Here is a 19,527-nt window from a genome sequence, read left to right on the forward strand (position 1 = left end):
AAACTATATTTGTGAAATATATTGCCCAAGTCCTGGCACAAGTTAAGTGCTTATTAAGCCAGTTCCATCATGTAGTCACCTTTGACCTTTAGCAAATTTCTTAATTCAGATCCTTTTGTAACTGAAATAGTATCTACAACTTAGGGGTTGTCAGGATGCATCCCTCATTAGGAACTTACTAGTTTTAGGACATTGGGCAAGTTATTTTAATCTTTTAAGCTAGAATTTTTTTTTTTATCTGTAAATAGAGGTAGCAGTGCTTGCTACCTAAAGGGGTTTTGTGAGAAATAGAGTATATAAGATACATTTTAATTCTGTGCTTGGTAAACAGTAGACTTAATTAGCATTCACTTCCATCCATTTGTCCTGAGAAATGTCTCCCTTGCATGGTCTTTTGTCCACTATTTAGATCTATACAGACTAAGTCAAATCTTTCTTCCAGTTGGATCCTTCATTATAATGTTTCCCGTGTGTTTTCTTTCCTCTGGTGTATACTTATCCAGTATCTTCAAAGCATTTCTTGCATAATGTTTGAGCTTTTTACCATCCTGGGAATGTTTCCCAGATGACCTCTAGTTTGTCAAGGTTCTTTTCAAAATATGATGTTCAGAATTAAATGTGAAATTCCAGGTGAAGATTGACCAGCCCGGAACAGTTTGAAACCATCATCTTCATTGTGTATGATGCTGAATTTCTTCGAGTGGGACCCAAGATTAAGTGGTAGACTTGCCATATTATTAATTCATATTGAGCTTGTAGTCAACTTAAGTCATAGTATTTAACTGCTGTTAAAACATGTCTCTCCTATTCCATACTCATGAAGTTTAATTTAAGAAAGAAAAAACATGAAACACCTCACAACTTTGTGTGTCATTCTTGCACAGGAGTTGGGCTAACCTTCTCTCTATCATTCCAGTATCAGTATATGTGCTGTTGAAGTGAGTATGTTTAATTTTTTTAATCATAAATATAGGATTTTTTCTTGATCTCTGATAAAACTGGTTTCATTATTTTGACTCATTCTTCTTACCTATTTCTTTTAAAATAAATCCAGATTTTGACATCCCGCATATTGCCTACTTGTTGCATTCTCTGCTAACATATTTAATCAGAATGTCCTTTATTTAATTTAATTAAATTGTTGAAGAAGATAGGCCAAGTCAGAGCTCTGTACGGTGAAAGAGAGCACACTCCACCCCCATCCAGGTGGATTTTGATCAACATTATGAAGGTCTGGTCAGTTAAGTGCCTATAAACTTTCTGTATTGTAATACCATCCAGCTTTCAGTTCTTTACCATTTTACATACTCCATGCTTACAAAATGGTGAAATAAAGTGATCTCCCTTCTCTATGGCCCAGGGGAAAGCATATAGCTGAGAACACTGATTCAAATCTTTGTTCTTTAACACACTTATTGGGTGTCATGTGGAAAATTACTTAAACTTACCCTTGATTTTCCCATATGCAAAAAAGACAACACTATTACATTCCTCACTGTTTACTGAGAATATTAAGAATGGTGATAATTAGAATAAATCCTCCATAAAATGTAAATATTGCTTATTTCAGTAACTGGACTGGAACACAGATTATCTTTGTATATGTTTTAAACATACAGATGAAGAAAAGAGGCTCAGAGAAGTAAAGTAGCACCAAGATTCAAACTCACATCTGTTTTGCTTAAAAATACATTATCTTTCCACAATGTTATGCAGCCTCACTGAGAATTATCTGTATAAAGTGCTTTCTGTTATAAAATCCCAGATTGATATGAATTGTGATAATTTAGTTTACCAGTTAGAAAAGACAATTAGGTTCATTTAGCATAATTTGTCCTCCGTGAATGCAAGTGGCCTCTGGTGATCACAAATTCTCCTTTTTATATACTCACAAATCACCTTTCAATAATCTTTTTGCTAGTTTTCTTTTCTTTCTTTTTTTTTACTTTAGTACAATAGGTTTATAAATTCTAGAATCATCCCTTCTTTCTTAGAAAAGCTCTAAATATTTATCCTTCTCCAGGTTTCTGGTACTTCTCACATTGAGAAATATGCCATGTTATTTTGTGTGGGGTTTTTTTTTTGTTTTTGCCTACAAAATGCTTACATATAACTGAGAAACTAGACAATAGGTAAAGAGTTACACAAAATATAGTCAGGTATTAAAATGAATGACAGAAATCAAGAATTGTCCTAGATGGTCAAGAAAGTGATCAAATATGAGCTACAGGTATCAGCAAAGACCTCATGGTAAGGACTGTAATTCTAGACTCCAAAGGATCAGTACTTGATTTTTGAATTTTCCATAATCAAGCAAGGAAGCACTGATTGTGTTCCTTGAAGATTCCAGGAATCTGTTTTCACTTTCCTATGCTTACTTGGGCTCCTTCTATCTGCACTGGTACCAAGTAGCAGTGCCAACTGTCAGAGCTAACTAGTTCACTTCTGTTGACCTCTGATCCATGAATTCAAATACACTTTGCTGAGAGAATCATCAGAAGAGCCTGGGGGGAAACCTGTGTTGACTAAAAGCACGTGGAGTAGTTATTGCCCAGAATTCCTTAAAAAAAAAAAAATGGAGCTACAAAAAGTCCTGGCACTTTGGCCCAAAGTCTGTAGGTTTTTAATTTATTTATATTACAAACATGTATTCAACACTTACTCAATATTGGGCACTGGGCTAAATGTTGGAGATAAAAAGTCAAACTCAACATGTCCTCTAGGAAGTTTCTCATAGAAGATGAAAACTCAACTTTTTAGTTGAATTTTGAGGAACCATCTGCTATTAGTTGGATGAAAATGTGAACAGAGGTAAGGTATACCAGAGAGTGGAAACAGGTAAGGGAAAGCAAGCAGAGAAGCATAAAAAACCTGTCAAATTTGGGAAACTAAAAATGCTTTTAGGTGATTAGACAGTACATTGACTGTGAGGGAGTGATGGGGGCAAAGATAGAGGAGTGGTCAGGAGCCAGATGGTGAAGAATTTTGGTTGCTAAGATAGGGAGTTTGAACTCTTATCCTGGAAGTTGTGGTGGCCCACTGAAGGAATTTAATAGGCAGAATGAAATGACTATAACTATGCTTTATTTTTTTATTATGTTATGTTAGTCACCATACAGTACATCATTAATTTTTTATGTAGTGTTCTATGATTCATTGTTTGCATATAACACCCAGTGCTTTATTTTTGTTTTTTGTTTTAAGATTTTATTTATTTATTTGAGAGAGAGAGAATGAAAGATAGAGAGCATGAGAGGGAAGAGGGTCAGAGGGAGAAGCAGACTCCCTGCTGAGTGGGGAGCCCAATGCGGGACTCGATCCCGGGACTCCAGGATCCTGACCTGAGCCGAAGGCAGTCGCTTAACCAACTGAGCTACCCAGGCACCCTAACACCCAGTGCTTTAAAAAGATGGCTTTTATTAGAGGTGTGTAGAGTAAATGGGAAAAAAACCATTCTGAAACCCAGAGAGTCCAGAGAGGCTGTGGCAGTAATCAGGTTAGAAGCAATGGCTACTGACTAGAGCAGTGACCATTAATGGGAATCAAATAGAGGGAACAAATGCAAATGATATTAAAGGAAGTAGAATTCAAGTCCTCTGTGACAAGAAGAATGACATGGGAAGAAAGGGGTAATAGTTAAGAGTCTAGGGCAATGCTCACATTTCTTATATGGCTCATTGTATTGCTTATGGTTCCTTTCATTGAGGTGGGGCATGAAGTGGGAAGATCAATTTTTGGGTGGTAAGATGATGAGTTCAGTCTTTGACATATTAAGGTTTGGGGAGGGAGGAAAAGATGGCAGAGGAGTAGGGGACCCTATTCTAAACAGTCCCCAGAATTGAGCTGGATATCTACTAGACCACTCAACACCCACGAAATCAGCCTGAGATGTAAGAAGGTATATCTGGATCTCTACAAACAGAATATCACAGGCAGTTGGCTTCGAGGTAAGAAGCAGGGAGCTGTGATTCCACAGGCAGATATCAGAAGATAAACGGAAAGGGGAGGGAGCCTTCAGGATTCTGCACTGCCAGAGCATGAAAGCCTCCTGTGCTGGGGAACGGGCACAGACTCGCAGACCAGTAGCAATGGGGAATAGACTTTAAGGCAGCCCCCTGGGCTGAAACCTGGAGCGGTGGGGCTGTACATGTGAACTGGGGGCAGCTGGTGGTTTTAGAAGTACAAAGGGAAGAGACGTGCCCCAACCTGGAGGCGAGGACTGAGAGTGTTGCTGAGGGGCACACAACCCAGGACACTGCAGTTTTTAGCAGTACAGACAGAAACGATCTCTCTGTTCTGAGGCAGAGGGTTGGAAACAGTCTCTTCTGCTCTGACTCTCGAAAGAGATGCAGAAAGCCGCCAGAGAACAAAAGCCCCCAAAAAACGGTTTTCACTGAGCCCATTTCCCCCCCACACACAGGGGTAGGGCAACTCTGCCTGAACAGGGTTGCCTGAGTAACAGCTTGGCAGGCCTCTCCCATAGAATACAGGCTGGGAGAACAAGAGGCCGGCAACCCTAAGGTCCCTATTAAACAGATGCATCTTGCTTGGGTTGTAGTCAATAATTTGGACTCTGTACATTCCCTCAACCACCCCTCAACAGAATAACTAGGAGGAGGAACCCCCAAAATAGGAAAGACTCAGAGACTTTGACTTCTGCCACAGATTTACAAATGGGTACAGATATAACCAAGATGTGGGAAATGGACTTCAGGGTAACAGTTATGAAGACGATAGCTAGAATGGAGAAATTGATTAATGGCAACATAGAGTCTCTAAGGGTAGAAATGAAAGCTGAACTGGCAGAACTTAAAAATGCTATCAATGAGATCCACTCTAATCCAGATACTCTAACAACTAGAGTAAATGAGGAAGAAGAACGAATTAGTGATCTAGAAGACAAACTGGTAGAAGAGAAGGGAAAAGGGGAGGCCTGGGAGAAACACCTTAAAATCCATAAAAACAGAATTAGAGACATAAGTGACACCATGAAACTTTCCAATGTCAGAATTACTGGGATCCCTGAGGGGGTGGAGAGAGAGAGAGGACTAGAAGATATATTTGAGCAAATCATAGCTGAGAACTTACCTAATCAGGGGAATGAAATAAACATTTGTGTCCTAGAGGCAGAGAGGAACCCTCACATGATCAAGGAAAACAGAGCAATGCCCCGACATGTAATAGTAAAACTCACAAATCTTAGAACCAAGGAAACCATCTTAAGGGCAGTTAAGGGGGAGAGGTTCCTTACTTACAGAGGGAGGAACATCAGGATAACGTCAGACCTATCCATAGAGACATGGCAAGCCAGAAAGGGCTAGCAAGACATATTCAGGGTACTAAATGAGAAGAACATGCAGCCAAGAATACTTTATCCAGCAAGGCTGTCATTTAGAATGGATGGAGAAATGCAAAGCTTCGAAGACCAGCAGAAACTGAAAGAATATGTGACCACTAAGCCAGCCCTGCAAGAAATATTAAGGGGGGTTCTGTAAAAGGAGAAAGACCCCAAGAGTGATATAGAACAGAAATTTACAGAGACAATCTACAGAAACAAGGACTTCACAGGCAACATGATGACAACAAGTTCATATCTTTCAATAATCACTCTCAATGTGAACGGCCTAAATGCTCCCATAAAATGGCACAAGGTTGCAGATTGGATAAAAAGACAGGACCCATCCATATCCTGTCTACAAGAGACTCATTTTGAACCTAAAGATACATCCAGACTGAAAGTGCAGGGATGGAGTTCCATCTTCCATGCCAATGGACCTCAAAAGAAAGCTGGGATAGCAATTCTTATATCAGGCAAATTAGATTTTAAGCTAAAGACTGTAGTTAGAGACACAGAAGGACACAATATCATTCTTAAATGGTCTATCCAACCAGAAGATCTAACAATTGTAAATATCTATGCCCCCAACGTGGGAGCAGCCAACCACATAAGCCAACTTTTAACCAAAATTAAGAGTCATATTGATAATAATACGTTAATTGTAGGAGACCTCAATACTCCACTCTCAGCAATAGACAGACCATCTAAGCAGAAAATCAACAAAGAAACAGGAGCTTTGAATGACACACCAGACCAGATGGACCTCATAAATATATACAGAACATTCTACCCTAAAACAACAGAATACTCATTCCCCTTGAGCACACATGGAACTTTCTCCAGAATAGACCACATACTGGGTCACAAATCAGGTCTCAACCGATACCAAAAGACTGAGATTATTCTCTGCATATTCTCAGACCATAATGCTTTAACACTGGAACTCAATCACAAGAAAAAATTTGGAAGAAATTCAAACACTTGGAAGCTAAAGACCACTCTGCTTAAGAATGTTTGGGTCAACCAGGAAATCAAAGAAGAACTTAAACAATTCATGGAAACCAATGAGAATGAAAACATATCGGTCCAAAACCTGTGGGATTCTGCAAAGGCGGTCCTAAGGGGGAAATATATAGCCATCCAAGCCTCACTCAAAAAAATAGAAAAATCCCGAATTCACCAACTAATTCTACACTTAAAGAACTAGAGAAAAAGCAACAAATGATGCCTAAGCCATGCATTAGAAGAGAAATAATTAAGATTAGAGCAGAGATCAATGAATTAGAAACCAGAAACACAGTAGATCAGATCAACAAAACTAGAAGCTCGTTCTTTAAAAGAATGAATAAGATCGATAAACCACTGGCCAGACTTATCCAAAAGAAAAGAGAAAGGACCCAAATTAAAATTATGAATGAAAGTGGAGAGATCACAACTAATACCAAGGATACAGAAACAATTATTAGAAATTATTATCAAGAACTATATGCCAATAAATTAAGCAACCTGGAAGATATGGATGCCTTCTGGAAACCTATAAACTACCAAGACTGAAACAGGAAGAAATTGACAACCTGAATAGGCCAATAACCAGTAATGAGATTGAAGCCGTGATCAAAAACCGAGAGTCCAGGGCCTGATGGATTCCCTGGGGAATTCTACCAAATATTCAAAGAAGAAATAATACCTATTCTCCTAAAGCTGTTTCAAAAAAATAGAAACAGAAGGAAAGCTTCCAGACTCATTCTATGAGGCCAGCATTACCTTAATCCCCACCCCATCAAAAAGGAGAATTTCAGACTGATATCCCTGATGAATATGGATTCCAAAATCCTCAACAAAATCCTAGCTAATAGGTTCCAAAAATACATTAAAAGAATCCTCCACCACCACCAAGTGGAATTTATCCCCAGGATGCAAGGGTGATTCAACATTCACAAATCAAATCAATCAATGTGATAGAATACATTAATAAGTGGAGAGAGAAGAACCATATGGTCCTCTCAATTGATGCAGAAAAAGCATTTGACAAAATACAGCATCCTTTCCTGATTAAAACTCTTCAGAGCATATGGATAGAGGAAGCATTCCTCAATTTCATAAAATCCATCTATGAAAAACCCACATCGAGTATCACCCTCAATTGGGAAAAGCTGAGAGCCTTTTCCTTAAGATCAGGAACATGACAAGGATGCCCACTCTCGCCACTGTTGTTCAACATAGTACTAGAAGGCCTAGCAACAGCAGTCAGACAAAAAGAAATAAAAGGCATCTGAATCGGCAAAGAAGAAGTCAAATTCTCTCTCTTCGCAGATGACATGATACTTTATGTGGAAAATCCAAAAGACTCCACCCCCAAATTAGTAGAACTCATACAGCAATTCAGTAATGTGGCAGGATACAAAATCAATGCACAGAAATCAGTTGCTTTCTTATACACTAACAATGCAACTGTAGAAAGAGAAATTAGAGAATTGATTCCATTTACAATAGCACCAAAAACCATAAGATACCTCGGAATAAACCTAACCAAAGAGGTAAAGGATCTATACTCTAGGAACTATAGAACAGTCATGAAAAAATTGAAGACACAAAGATGGAAAAATATTCCATGCTCATGGATCAGAAGAATAAACGTTAAAATGTCTATGCTGCCCAGAGCAATCTGTACCTTCAACATCATCCCGATCAAAATTCCAGTGACATTTTTCAAAGTGCTGGAACAAACCGTCCTGAAATCTGTATGGAATCAGAAAAGACCCTGAATCGCCAAGGAAATGTTGAAAAAGAAAACAAAGCTGGGAGCATCATGTTGCCTGATTTCAAGCTATATTACAAAGCCGTGATCACCGAGACAGCATGATACTGGCACAAAAACAGACATATAGACCAATGGAACAGAATAGAGAGCCCAGATATGGACCCTCAACTCTATGGTCAAATAATCTTCGACAAAGCAGGAAAAAATATGCAATGGAAAAAAGATAGTCTCTTCAATAAATGGTGCTGGGAAAATTGGGCAGCTATATACAGAAGAATGCAACTGGACCATTCTCTAACACCGTACACAAAGATAAACTCAAAATGTATGAAATACCTCAGTGTGAGACAGGAATCCATCAAAATCCTAGAGGAGAACATAGGCAGTAACCTCTTCGACATTGGCCACAGCAACTTCTTTCCAGATACATCTCCAAAGGCAAGTGAAACAAAAATGAAAGTGAACTTTTGGGACTTCATCAAGATAAAAAGCTTCTGCACAGCAAAGGAAATAGTCAACAAAACAAAGAGGCAACCCACGGAATGGGAGAAGATATTTGCAAATGACACTACAGACAAAGGGCTGGTATCCAAGATCTACAATGAACTTCTCAAACTCAACACCCAAAAACCGAATAATCCAGTCAAAAAATGGACAGAAGACATGAACAGACACTTCTCAAAAGAAGACATACAAATGGCTAACAGACACATGAAAAAATGTTCATCATCATTAGCCATCAGGGAAATTCAAATCAAAACCACATTGAGATACCACCTTACACCAGTCAGAATGGCAAAAATTGACAAGGCAAGAAACAACAAATGTTAGAGAGGTTGTGGAGAAAGGGGAAGCCTCCTACACTGTTGGTGGGAATGCAAGTTGGTACAGCCACTTTGGAAAACAGTGTGGAGGTTCCTCAAAAAATTAAAAATAGAGCTACCCTATGACCCAGCAATTTCACTACTGGGTATTTACCCCAAAGACACAGATGTAGTGAAAAGAAGGGCCATATGCACCCCAATGTTCATAGCAGCAATGTCCACAATAGCCAAACTGTGGAAAGAGCCAAGATGCCCTTCAACAGATGAATGGATAAAGAAGATGGGGTCCATATATACAATGAAATATTACTCAGCCATCAGGAAGGATGAATACCCAACTTTTACATGAACATGGATGGGACTGGAGGAGATTATGCTAAGTGAAATAAGTCAAGCAGAGAAAGTCAATTATCATATGGTTTCTCTTATTTGTGGAACATAAGGAATAGCATAGAGGACATTAGGAAAAGGAAGGGAAAAATGAAGGGGGGGAAATCGGAGGGGGAGATGAACCATGAGAGACTATGGACTCTGAGAAACCAACTGATGGTTTTAGAGGGGAGGGGTGTGGGGGAATGGGTTAGCCTGGTGATTGATATTAAGGAGGGCACGTATTACATGGAACATTGGGTGTTATATGAAAACAATGAATCATGGAACACATCAAAAACTAATGATATACTGTATGATGACTAACATAACATAATAAAATAAAATAAAATTTAAAAAAATATTAAGTTTCAGGTCTACAGGATTTCTAAGGGAATATTTTAGTTGGCGGTTTTATATAAGAGTCTGAAACTCATTTGAAAGAAGGGAAGAGAGAGACATTCATCAATGTATAAAAATGGTGGTTTGAAACCATGGACTGACATGGTAGGAGGAGATACCAATAACAATTATTTTGGAAGGTCTGTCCAAAACATTTACTTTTTCTCTAAGAACTCTCCCTCACCTGATCCACAGGTAGACATATTTGAATGGTGTGACTTTGCCATACTGTCCTAATTGTCATAGCTAGTTGGTCCATACTGGACTAATCAGAATATATCAACTAGGGGATCTGATATTGAAACGTCCTTGCATAATATCTCTGTAAGTTGTTTGGCTGTGGAAATGTAAATTCAGGAATTATGGGGCAACCATATTTGGCTATGAAAAAGCTAAACAAATTAAGTTGGGAGGAATGGAGGCAAACCTGGGGAGAGAAGAGAGAAAAGTTCCAAATTGCCTAATAGTTTTTGAGACTGACAGCCTTTCACAAAGCCTTCGTTCTTTGGGAAATACTTCCCCACAATTCTTCCAATAAATCCCAATCCTTCCCCTCAAACATCCCATTTTTTTTTCTTTAATCTTGTATGGAATGAAAATATTACTTACAAACAGAGGGAGAATTAGGATATAACTACTTTGAAAGCCTTAATAAAAATATGAATCCAGGCAGTAAGTAATAATAGCTGCTAACAAAACAAAAACTAAGCAATCAATTATTACGTGTCTCCTAGGTGGAGTTGGACAATACCACCTATGGTGAATCACTGCCAGAAAATCAAACATGGGTCTGATCAAGTCTCTAAATCTAACTAACAGTTTATAGGAAACACAGGTTCCAGAAGAGCATGTTAAATTTTACCATGGGGATAAAATCAGTAATATCCAGACTGTGATAAGCATTACCAGACAAATTACTTTATTTTTTTCATGCAAAAAAAGAGATGGGAGGAGGTTGGAGGGTGTTTCAAAAAGTTAAATGAGAGTTAAGGGACACATGAATCAATTTTAACATTTAGACCTTATTTTGACCTTGAGTCAAATTTGTTAAAAGGTATGTTATACACAAACAATGAATCATGGAACACTACATCAAAAACTAATGATGTACTATATGGTGATTAACATAACATAATAATAATAAAAAAGGTATGAGATAATTAAAGAAATGTGTTCCTGGACATTTTATGATATTAAGGAATTATTGCTTTTAAATATGATAATGATACTATGACTATTTTTTAAAATAGTCTTTTACCCTTTGAGATATATACATAAGTAGTAACAGATGAAAAATATAATTTCTGGGATTTCCTTCAAAATTATTAGAATGTGGCAGAACAAAGCAAGGAATATAGATGAATTAAATTGGCCCTGGAGTTGATAATAATTGAAGCTGAGGGTTTATTATATTATTCTCTCTACTTTTTATGTGTTTAGAATTTTCCATTATAACAAGTTGGTTGTTTTTAATAACAGCTTGACATACCCAGGAAATGGCATCTGAATATCAATGTAATATACCATGTCAATAAAGGATAAAACCCACATGATCATTTCAATAGATGCAGAAAATACATTTGACATTTGTCAAACTAGAAATAGAAAGGGACTTTCTCAACCTGATAAAGGTCGTCTACAAAAAAACAAAAAATCCAACAGTAAATGAGATACTTAATTGTGAAAGACTCAATGCTTTTCCTTTAAGAACCAGGATGCCTGCTTTTGTTATGTCTGCCAGACAATATTCTGCCAGAAGTTCTAGCCAGCACAATTAGGCAAGAAAATTAAATAAAAGACATTTAAGTTTTAAAGGGAGAAGTAAAACAATCTCTATTTGTAGATGATATGAACTTGTATATAGGAAATCCTAAAAATCCACTAAAAAACAATTAGAATAATAAATGAGTTCAGTAGTCTTCAAGACATAAGATCAATATACAAAAATCAATTGCATTTCTATACATTAGCAATGAACAATCTGAAAATGAAATTAAGAAAACAATTGCATTATATTAGGATCAAAAAGAATAAATAGAACATAAAAATAAAACACTTAAGAATTAACAAAATTTATAATCTGAAAACCATAAAACATTGATGAAAGAAACTAAAGACCTAAATAAATGGAAAGAAATGTCATGTTCATTAATCAGAAGGCTTAATTTTGTTACGATAACAATTTGCCCCCAAATGATTGACAGATTCAATGCAATCACTATTCAGATCCAGCCTGCATCTTTTCAGAAATTAACAAGCCAATTCTAAAATACATATGGAAGTGCAAGGGAATAAGAATGGCCAAAACAATCTTGAAAAAGTACAATGTTAGAGGACTCACACTTTCTGATTTTAAAACTTAGTACAAATCTACACTAATCAAAACAGTATATACTAGCATAAGGATAGATATATAGCTGAATGGAATTAGAACCAAAAGTCCTGAAATAAAACTTTCACTTTCAAGAATGGAAAGTGCTCTTTCCACTAAACAGTGATGACTGAGAGAAAAGAAAAACATCTTTTTACCAAGGAAGAGGGAAATGTGGGCCCGTTAGCCCTACTTAATTTTGATGGCTTTAATATATATCTCATTAGAAAAAAAGTAAGGTCTTGTCCATACGTAAAAGAGTCCATGAAAATCAGAACACACAGAGGAAATGAAAGAGAAAAAGGACACTAATTACAACTACAGTGATGAGGACAATAACAGCCAACATTTATACAACATTTACTAAATGCTGGGCCTATTTCTAAATATTTTCAACTCATTGAGTCATTTAATACTCCAAAAATCGTAAGTACCACAAAAATCATAAGTACCATTATTATTATTCTCATTATATAATGAGAGAACTAAAGCACTAAGAGTTTATGTAACTTACTCACAATCAGGTGGGTTGGAAGTGTTAAGACAGGGGTTGTCAACACTGATTGCACATGAGAATCATGTCAGTAGCTTGTAAAACACCTAATGATCAGTCCATATCTCAGACCAATTAAATCAGACTCTGTGGTGGGTTTTTAAATCTCCCCAGGTGATTTCAATATGCAATTAAGGCTAAAAACCACTATATTAAGGCCCAGTTCTTACTCAGTTATTGGAGTAAGAGGCCTACTCACCTAATAGTACAGTGTCATCTGGTTTAAAGACAGCGATTTTTCAGAAAGTGGTTCCCAGAGGCATTGCATGAATATTGAAATGGAAGTGAATTAAAATTGTCAGGTCTCTATTAAGACCCCGAATCTGTGTTTTAACCACCCTACAAGGCAACTCTGATGCTAGTTCTAGTTTGGGAACCAGTAATACGAGGATTAGGGCAACTTCCTCTTCTCTTGTATCATGGCCTAGGAGACTAGAGATGTGCATTTTTAGTACAAAGTTCTGTCTCTAGATGTTTATCCACTGGCAAGTGTTTTGCCTATGAAGTCCTTAGATTCTTCAGTTGTAAAGTGAGGAGAAAAACATCTCTCAGATGTTCTCTAAGGTTAAAACTGCTTTTGGATAATTCTTCCCTGATTTTCAGAACTGATTCAAGTTCCCTCATAGAAGGAGATTTTCCTAAACCATAAAGAAGCTCATTCTAATTTCCAGACACAAGAAGTCAGTATAGCAAAATGATTAAGAGCATGGGCTCCTTGCTCTATGTAGGTTTGAATCCCATTTCCACCTCCTCCTATCTGATCTTAGAAAAGTTTTTAAATTTGTGGGCCTCAGTCTTTATTATAAAATCGGATTCCTATTCATACCTACATCTTAGGCTTATAGCAAGGGTTAAAAAAAAAGTGGTTATAGAGCACTTAACATTAATTCAGGCACACACTAAGCTCTCAGTAAATGAAAGCTATATTTATAATTATGAGTATTTTTTTACACACTGGATATTGCACAAAATTTGAATTTCAATATTGCCCCATTTCCAGGCATACCTCAAAGGCAGGTATGAATGAGAAAGTTTTGGAAATTAGAAGAGAAAGTGACTATAGAGGACATGGGGCTGTGAGCAGAGATTATATGACAAGAATGAAATCCTAGGATCATTCTGTCTTAGAGCTGGTGGGGACCTTAATTACCTTCTAGGTCAACCCTCCATCCTTGTGGATCTGGAGAAAGGGGCCATGTTGGGGTAGAGTCTTGGCCTTGAGAGGCAGCAACTTATGAAGCATTAATGGGTGGAGTCCTATTAATGGATGTGACTGGGGTTGGGCTAATCCAGAGGCTTTCCACCTACAAATAGACTACTATTAATTCAGAGTGAAAATAAAAGCCAATTTAGGAGAGAGAAGATTTGGGATGGAGGAAATCCCACATTGTCTTAACCATCAAACCAAATGTTAAATGTCCTCCAGTTCACCAGAATGGCTCCTGAAAGTAATCCATCTTGCATAATGACAGGTGTTTCACCCACTGGAAAGCTCTGTGTCAGACACCCACAAGATTTATCTCCTGTGCTACAAAATTCCCCATCCCTTTCCAGTGCCAAATACTGATTTTTAAAATACACCTGAGATGAAGGCCAATGAGAGGGGAGGATGCAGAGTGGACTTAAGGCTGAGAGAGTAATGCAGTGCCCCCTGAGGAGGGCACTGGAAGGTATTCTTGGCTATGGGAAGGCAGAGTGGGGTGCTGGTACCTGAGGCCAGAGACATGAGAAGTAATTGCCAGGTATTGAAAGCAGATGGGGGAGAGTGTTGAGGACAAACTGTACTCTCTTAACAATTTTATGTATTTCCAAACCCTGGTCTGTAATAATCTGCTACTCTCTCAGAAGCAGAGGAGAATGCTAAGTAAAAGACTCTGAATCACTGTAGTAATACAATTCTCTCAGGAAACAGCCATAGTAATTTTCTGGGGCTGGTGAAACAAAATTCGGAGGCTAGGTTAGCAGGGTTGGTACCTTCTGAGGGCAGTGAGGGAGAATCTGTTTCATGCCTCTCCTAGCTTCTGTTGGCCTCAGGCATTCCTTGGCTTGCAGATGGTGTTCTCCCTGTGACTTCATGTTATGTCCTTCTGTATGTGTCTGTCTCCATGTCCAAATTTCCCCTTTTCATAAGGACACAGTCATATTGGATTAAGGCCCACCCAAATGACCTTATCTTAATTTGATCATTTGCAGAGACCCTATTTCCAAATAAGGTCATATCCACAGTTACTAAGAATTAGGACATTATTACCTTTTGGAAGGGAACACAGTTCAACCCATAATATAGCCCTTGCTTTGCTCTCATCTCTGGCTAACATGAGGCCTATACAAACTTTCCTTGGTTACTCATTTTCTTGTGTCTTCAGTGTTCTGTCTCTAATTCAGAGCTGTATGGCTTCCAGGCACATTCCTTACTGCCTTCCACTTGGAGAAGTATGGCGGGGGGGTCCCTGTACCTCTCTGCAAGGCACTCTGTCTAGCAGAGAAAAGCCTCAAAGTCCTCTTCCTAGAGCTGTTGACAGGCAACTGTTGCACAGAGAAAATGTAGATCTGGGAGAAACCTCAGGGGTCATGTGGTCATACAATAGAAGAGTGGACTGGGACACAAAAAGTCACTCTTGTTCAGGTGCATGGCAGAACTAGTTACAAACTCAGTGTCCCTATTTGAAAGGCAGCACTCTTTCTATTCCGCTTTTGACCAGTTCAGTATTATATCCGGCACTGTAAAAGAGTCAAAGGGAGTATAATATTCCATTGAGTTAAAGATGTACATTATTAAACATTTTTAAGTCTTTGGAATAGGGATGCTATTTATAATCGATGGTGAGTCTAATTGGAAACATTTTCTTTTTTTTAGTGGAATACTACAGTAAACACACATCTTATTGGGTGTCTTAAATCCAATAAAATATAAGTTAAGAAATAACCCCAACCTTCCAGGTATCTCTCCTCTAATTAGGAAGATAATATTTTGTTATTTGATGTCATAATAAGCATTATTAAGACAGAATATAATTGAGAAGTTTGCACTAACAACTTTGGCTATACAAGGCAAAAATATTAAGAAGAAGAAGGAGGAGGTAGTAGAGGAGGAGGAAGAATTATTGATTGAAAATGCAAAACCATCATCCCTACCACTCCCTTTCTAAACCCTTCCAATGTCTTCTTCTTGCTCTTAGGATAAAGGCAAACTCCTAAACTCCTTACATGGACCACAAGGCTGGGTATGTCCCGGCACTTCCTAAGTTCCCATCCTCATCTTGCACCAAACTTCACTTTCTCCACGGCAGTCCTCTTTTTTTTTTCAGTCCATCATATTTCCATGCCCCTTTCTTCCCACCACAGGAATTTTCCAATGCTGTTTCCTCTTCTTGGAGTGCTTTCCTTACATTCTTCAACCAGATAACTCTTAATCCTTCTTCTGATTTCTTTAAAAGAGTCATTTCTTTGGAAAAACCTCTAATTCCCTGAATAGGTCAAATTAGTTCCTTATATGCTCTCAAAGCAACATTTATCTTTTTCTTCATAGCCCTTGCTATGGATACATATTGTTATACATTAATTTGATCATTTGAGTAATAACAGTTTCTTCTATTAGACTTGAAGCTCTTTGAGGATGGATTCCTGGCCATTATGTCCCAGGACCTAGCATAAAGCCTGGTACATAGATGATGCCAATAAATATTTGTTTTTGAATGAATGAATGATGAATCTGTACTTGTTTGTAGAAGATGTCATGGTGGCTATATGATTTGACTTTCATCTTGGAAAATGATGGGCAGTGAGCATAAATAATATCACAGTCATTGGGTCACATAAACATGAAGTAAAATCCCAATTCTGCCTTCAATGGAATTATTGAGATCATTAAATTAAATAATATATAAAACACCTGTGCAGTATCTGGAATGCAGATAACGCTTAATAAATCACAGCCTTTGTTGTTGGTATTACATGCTTATCTCTAAGAGGCTGTTTGGAGGTAAGGGTCATGCCTAAATCGGTACTTTTGTACATTTGTAGTACCTTCTGCCTGCCACATGTCCATAAACGTCCATTAACTGAATGCATGGGATTGAGGTTAAAGAAATGTTTCTGGGGCAAGTACAGGAATGACTGAATTTGCTTTGTGCCTAGATCTACATCTAAATAATAACTGTAAAAGTCACTTTTATGCTTCTCAAGAAATCATTTATGAATGGTAGGGAATCTTTCAGAATGGTAGGAAACTTTATCCCATCTCTCTCTCAGTGCGAGTGTTCCTCATGCAGCATCTGTGATTCAGCAGCATTTTCAGATTTGTCACCAGTCCATGGTTTAAGTGGGGAAAGGAATCCCCAAATCAAATCATGGGGCGGGGCTTATTAATGCCATTGGTTTATGAATTTCCACCATGGCCCCCAGGGCTATTCACAAGCTCTTGGCTCCTAGCTACTTTATCTGACTATCATTTTTGGCTACAAGCCTCCTAATATACAAAATTTGACACAGTGTGTTTAAGAATGAATTTCTTTTCTCTCATTATCCCTAAATTTTGATGAGTCTTTTAAATCCATGAATATTAGCATTTTTTCAGCATAGAAACATTTTAATCTCTTTTTTACCTTTGATCATTGCTTTTAGTTCTGTTTTATAGTACTATTTGTCTGTGTATTGGATATCTATTCTCTTATCTCTAATTCTCTAAATGTCCTTATAGTTTTGTTCTTTTTTGGTGAGTTAACTTTTACTTTGAGATCATTGTAGATTCACATGCAGGTATAAGAAATAATACAGAGAGATCCCATACACCTATTGTTCAGTTTTCTCCTGTGGTAATATCTTGCAAAATTATAATACAGCATTACAGATAGGATATTGACTTTTCTACAATTTACCAATCTTATTCAGATTTCCCCAGTTTTACTTGTACTCATTTGTGTGTGTATGCGTACTTAGTTATATATAATTTTATTACATGTGTTGGTCCATTTTCCACCTCCACAGTCAAGACACAGAAGAATTCCATCACCACAAATGTCCCTGATGTTGCCTTTTTATAATCACACCCAACTCCTTCTTGCCCCAGTCCTCACTTTGCTCTTTTTCTCTACATTACTTTCATATTGTTCTACCACATTACTGATTGGATTTTCCGCAATATCAATCCTGCTCTTCACTGCTTCCAGTATAAATGGTAATTCTATAGACATACTCTTTTTTCCTTATAGTCCTTTTGTAAAATTTTTATTCATATCTCCTGCTTTGTTATTCCCTTTACCTCTTGTAGCTATTTTCACATGAGCATAAAATTGGGTAGGAGCCTGGGGAGTCATCTAACCCAGGGAGGCAAATTCTTGGAAAATATGCTGATAGATACTTCTATAGTTCATATACTGCAAGCTTATGGCTTGCAGTTCTCTGAGGCACATACGACTAATCAATTGGATGTGGCCTACAAAAGCAAATCTGTTTGCCATTCCTGGCCTTTTCCAATCTTCCATTTCACAAATGAAGAAACTAAGGACAAATATAAGAGAGTCTGTACCAAATTGTACAGGTAAGATTGGGAAATAGATCCATATCTGAAAATGAAATGGAAAACCAATGCCATTTGCATTCTTTTAGTTCCAAGTCTTTGCTTGGCCTCAGGGATATTCTGCTTCTAGGCTGGGTGTGTGGTACTTCTGGATGACAAAGGGCTCCCAGGAGGGATCTGCTGATAAAGGTGTTTTTGAAAAATGTTCTCTGCCTAAAGAATTTCCTGCCTAAATAAGGCAAAAGAAGGAAAGACTGTGGTTCCCACCTTAGTTTTATTTATGTTATTTGACACTTCTCTCCCCACCTTTCTCTTAATCTAGTCAAATCAATCTTTAAAAGCAAGTAGGATTCAATCTGGCTGTATATAACTAACAATGCAAAACAGCACTAGTAAAATTGGATAATGAAAGACAATTTTCTATCGTAATCACAAAGAATATGGCCATGTATTGTAGACCTCACTTCAGAAGAGAGGCAGTACTATTTAGTAGCTAGCACCATACATACTGGGTCCAGCTTCTGGCGTTTGAAGCCTATCTCCAGCACTTTTTGACTGGTGACTTTGAGCAAGTTACTTAACCTTTTATTGCCTCAGCTTCTTCATCTGTAAAATGGGGATTATAATAGCAGTACCTACCTTACAACAATGTTGTAAAGATTAAATAATTCAACATATACAAAGCACTTGGAAGAGTTCCTAGCATACAGTAAGTGATACATAAGTGTTTTCAATGGTTATTTCACCACATCCAGACATAATGTTCATAATGATCTTATGAAGTAGATACTGCTTTTCCCATGAGGGAAATAAAAACTCAGGAAGTTACATAATAAAAACAAGTAAGTACCAATTTTAAATAGAGCAGAGAAAGCTAATACTTCCAACTTGGGGAAGTCACGGAACACTTCTTAGAAGACTAGGCAGATGAGTACATAGGGGAGGAAGCAGACCATTAAAATACGAATGGTTGAAAAAAAAAAAGAACGAAACATGTCATACTCTGGGTATCAGGTCTCCTGGGGGAGGATACCAGATGCATAAGACTTAGACCAGCAATGCCATTTCATTCCTTACCTATTTATTGGGCATCAGTTAAATAGCCACCATGATGTAATTATGATGAGGAACGTAAGACAGTAAAGAAAATATAACCCCGGCCTCAAATGGAAGTACTATGTATTTTTCTAGGAGAGAAGAAGTGGAGGGTAGAGATTGATCATTTTCATGCCCTTTTACTATATTATTTTCTAACAAATTTCTCAGCACTGAGCTGGTGAAATTTTCCAAAGTGATAATATTTTGAGGTCCGTTCCTATTACTGAAAATGTCATCAGAGTTTGTCCTCTTAGTGATAGTGTCAGAATAGGGGTTGCAAACTGAAATCCTAC

General features: G+C 37.6%; 1 non-coding gene across 1 annotated transcript; it reads right to left on the reverse strand.

The window, feature by feature from the left end:
• Positions 1-839: 839 nt before the first annotated feature.
• Positions 840-946, reverse strand: LOC112820488 (U6 spliceosomal RNA). The gene has a single exon (XR_003207158.1). It is a non-coding gene; the product is annotated as a U6 spliceosomal RNA (small nuclear RNA).
• Between the last annotated feature and the right edge of the window lie 18,581 nt (positions 947-19,527).

This window comes from Callorhinus ursinus, unplaced genomic scaffold (genome assembly GCF_003265705.2).
Source record: "Callorhinus ursinus isolate GAN/ISIS: 27379988/994484 unplaced genomic scaffold, GSC_fseal_2.0 scaffold3, whole genome shotgun sequence".
Taxonomy (NCBI): domain Eukaryota; kingdom Metazoa; phylum Chordata; class Mammalia; order Carnivora; family Otariidae; genus Callorhinus; species Callorhinus ursinus.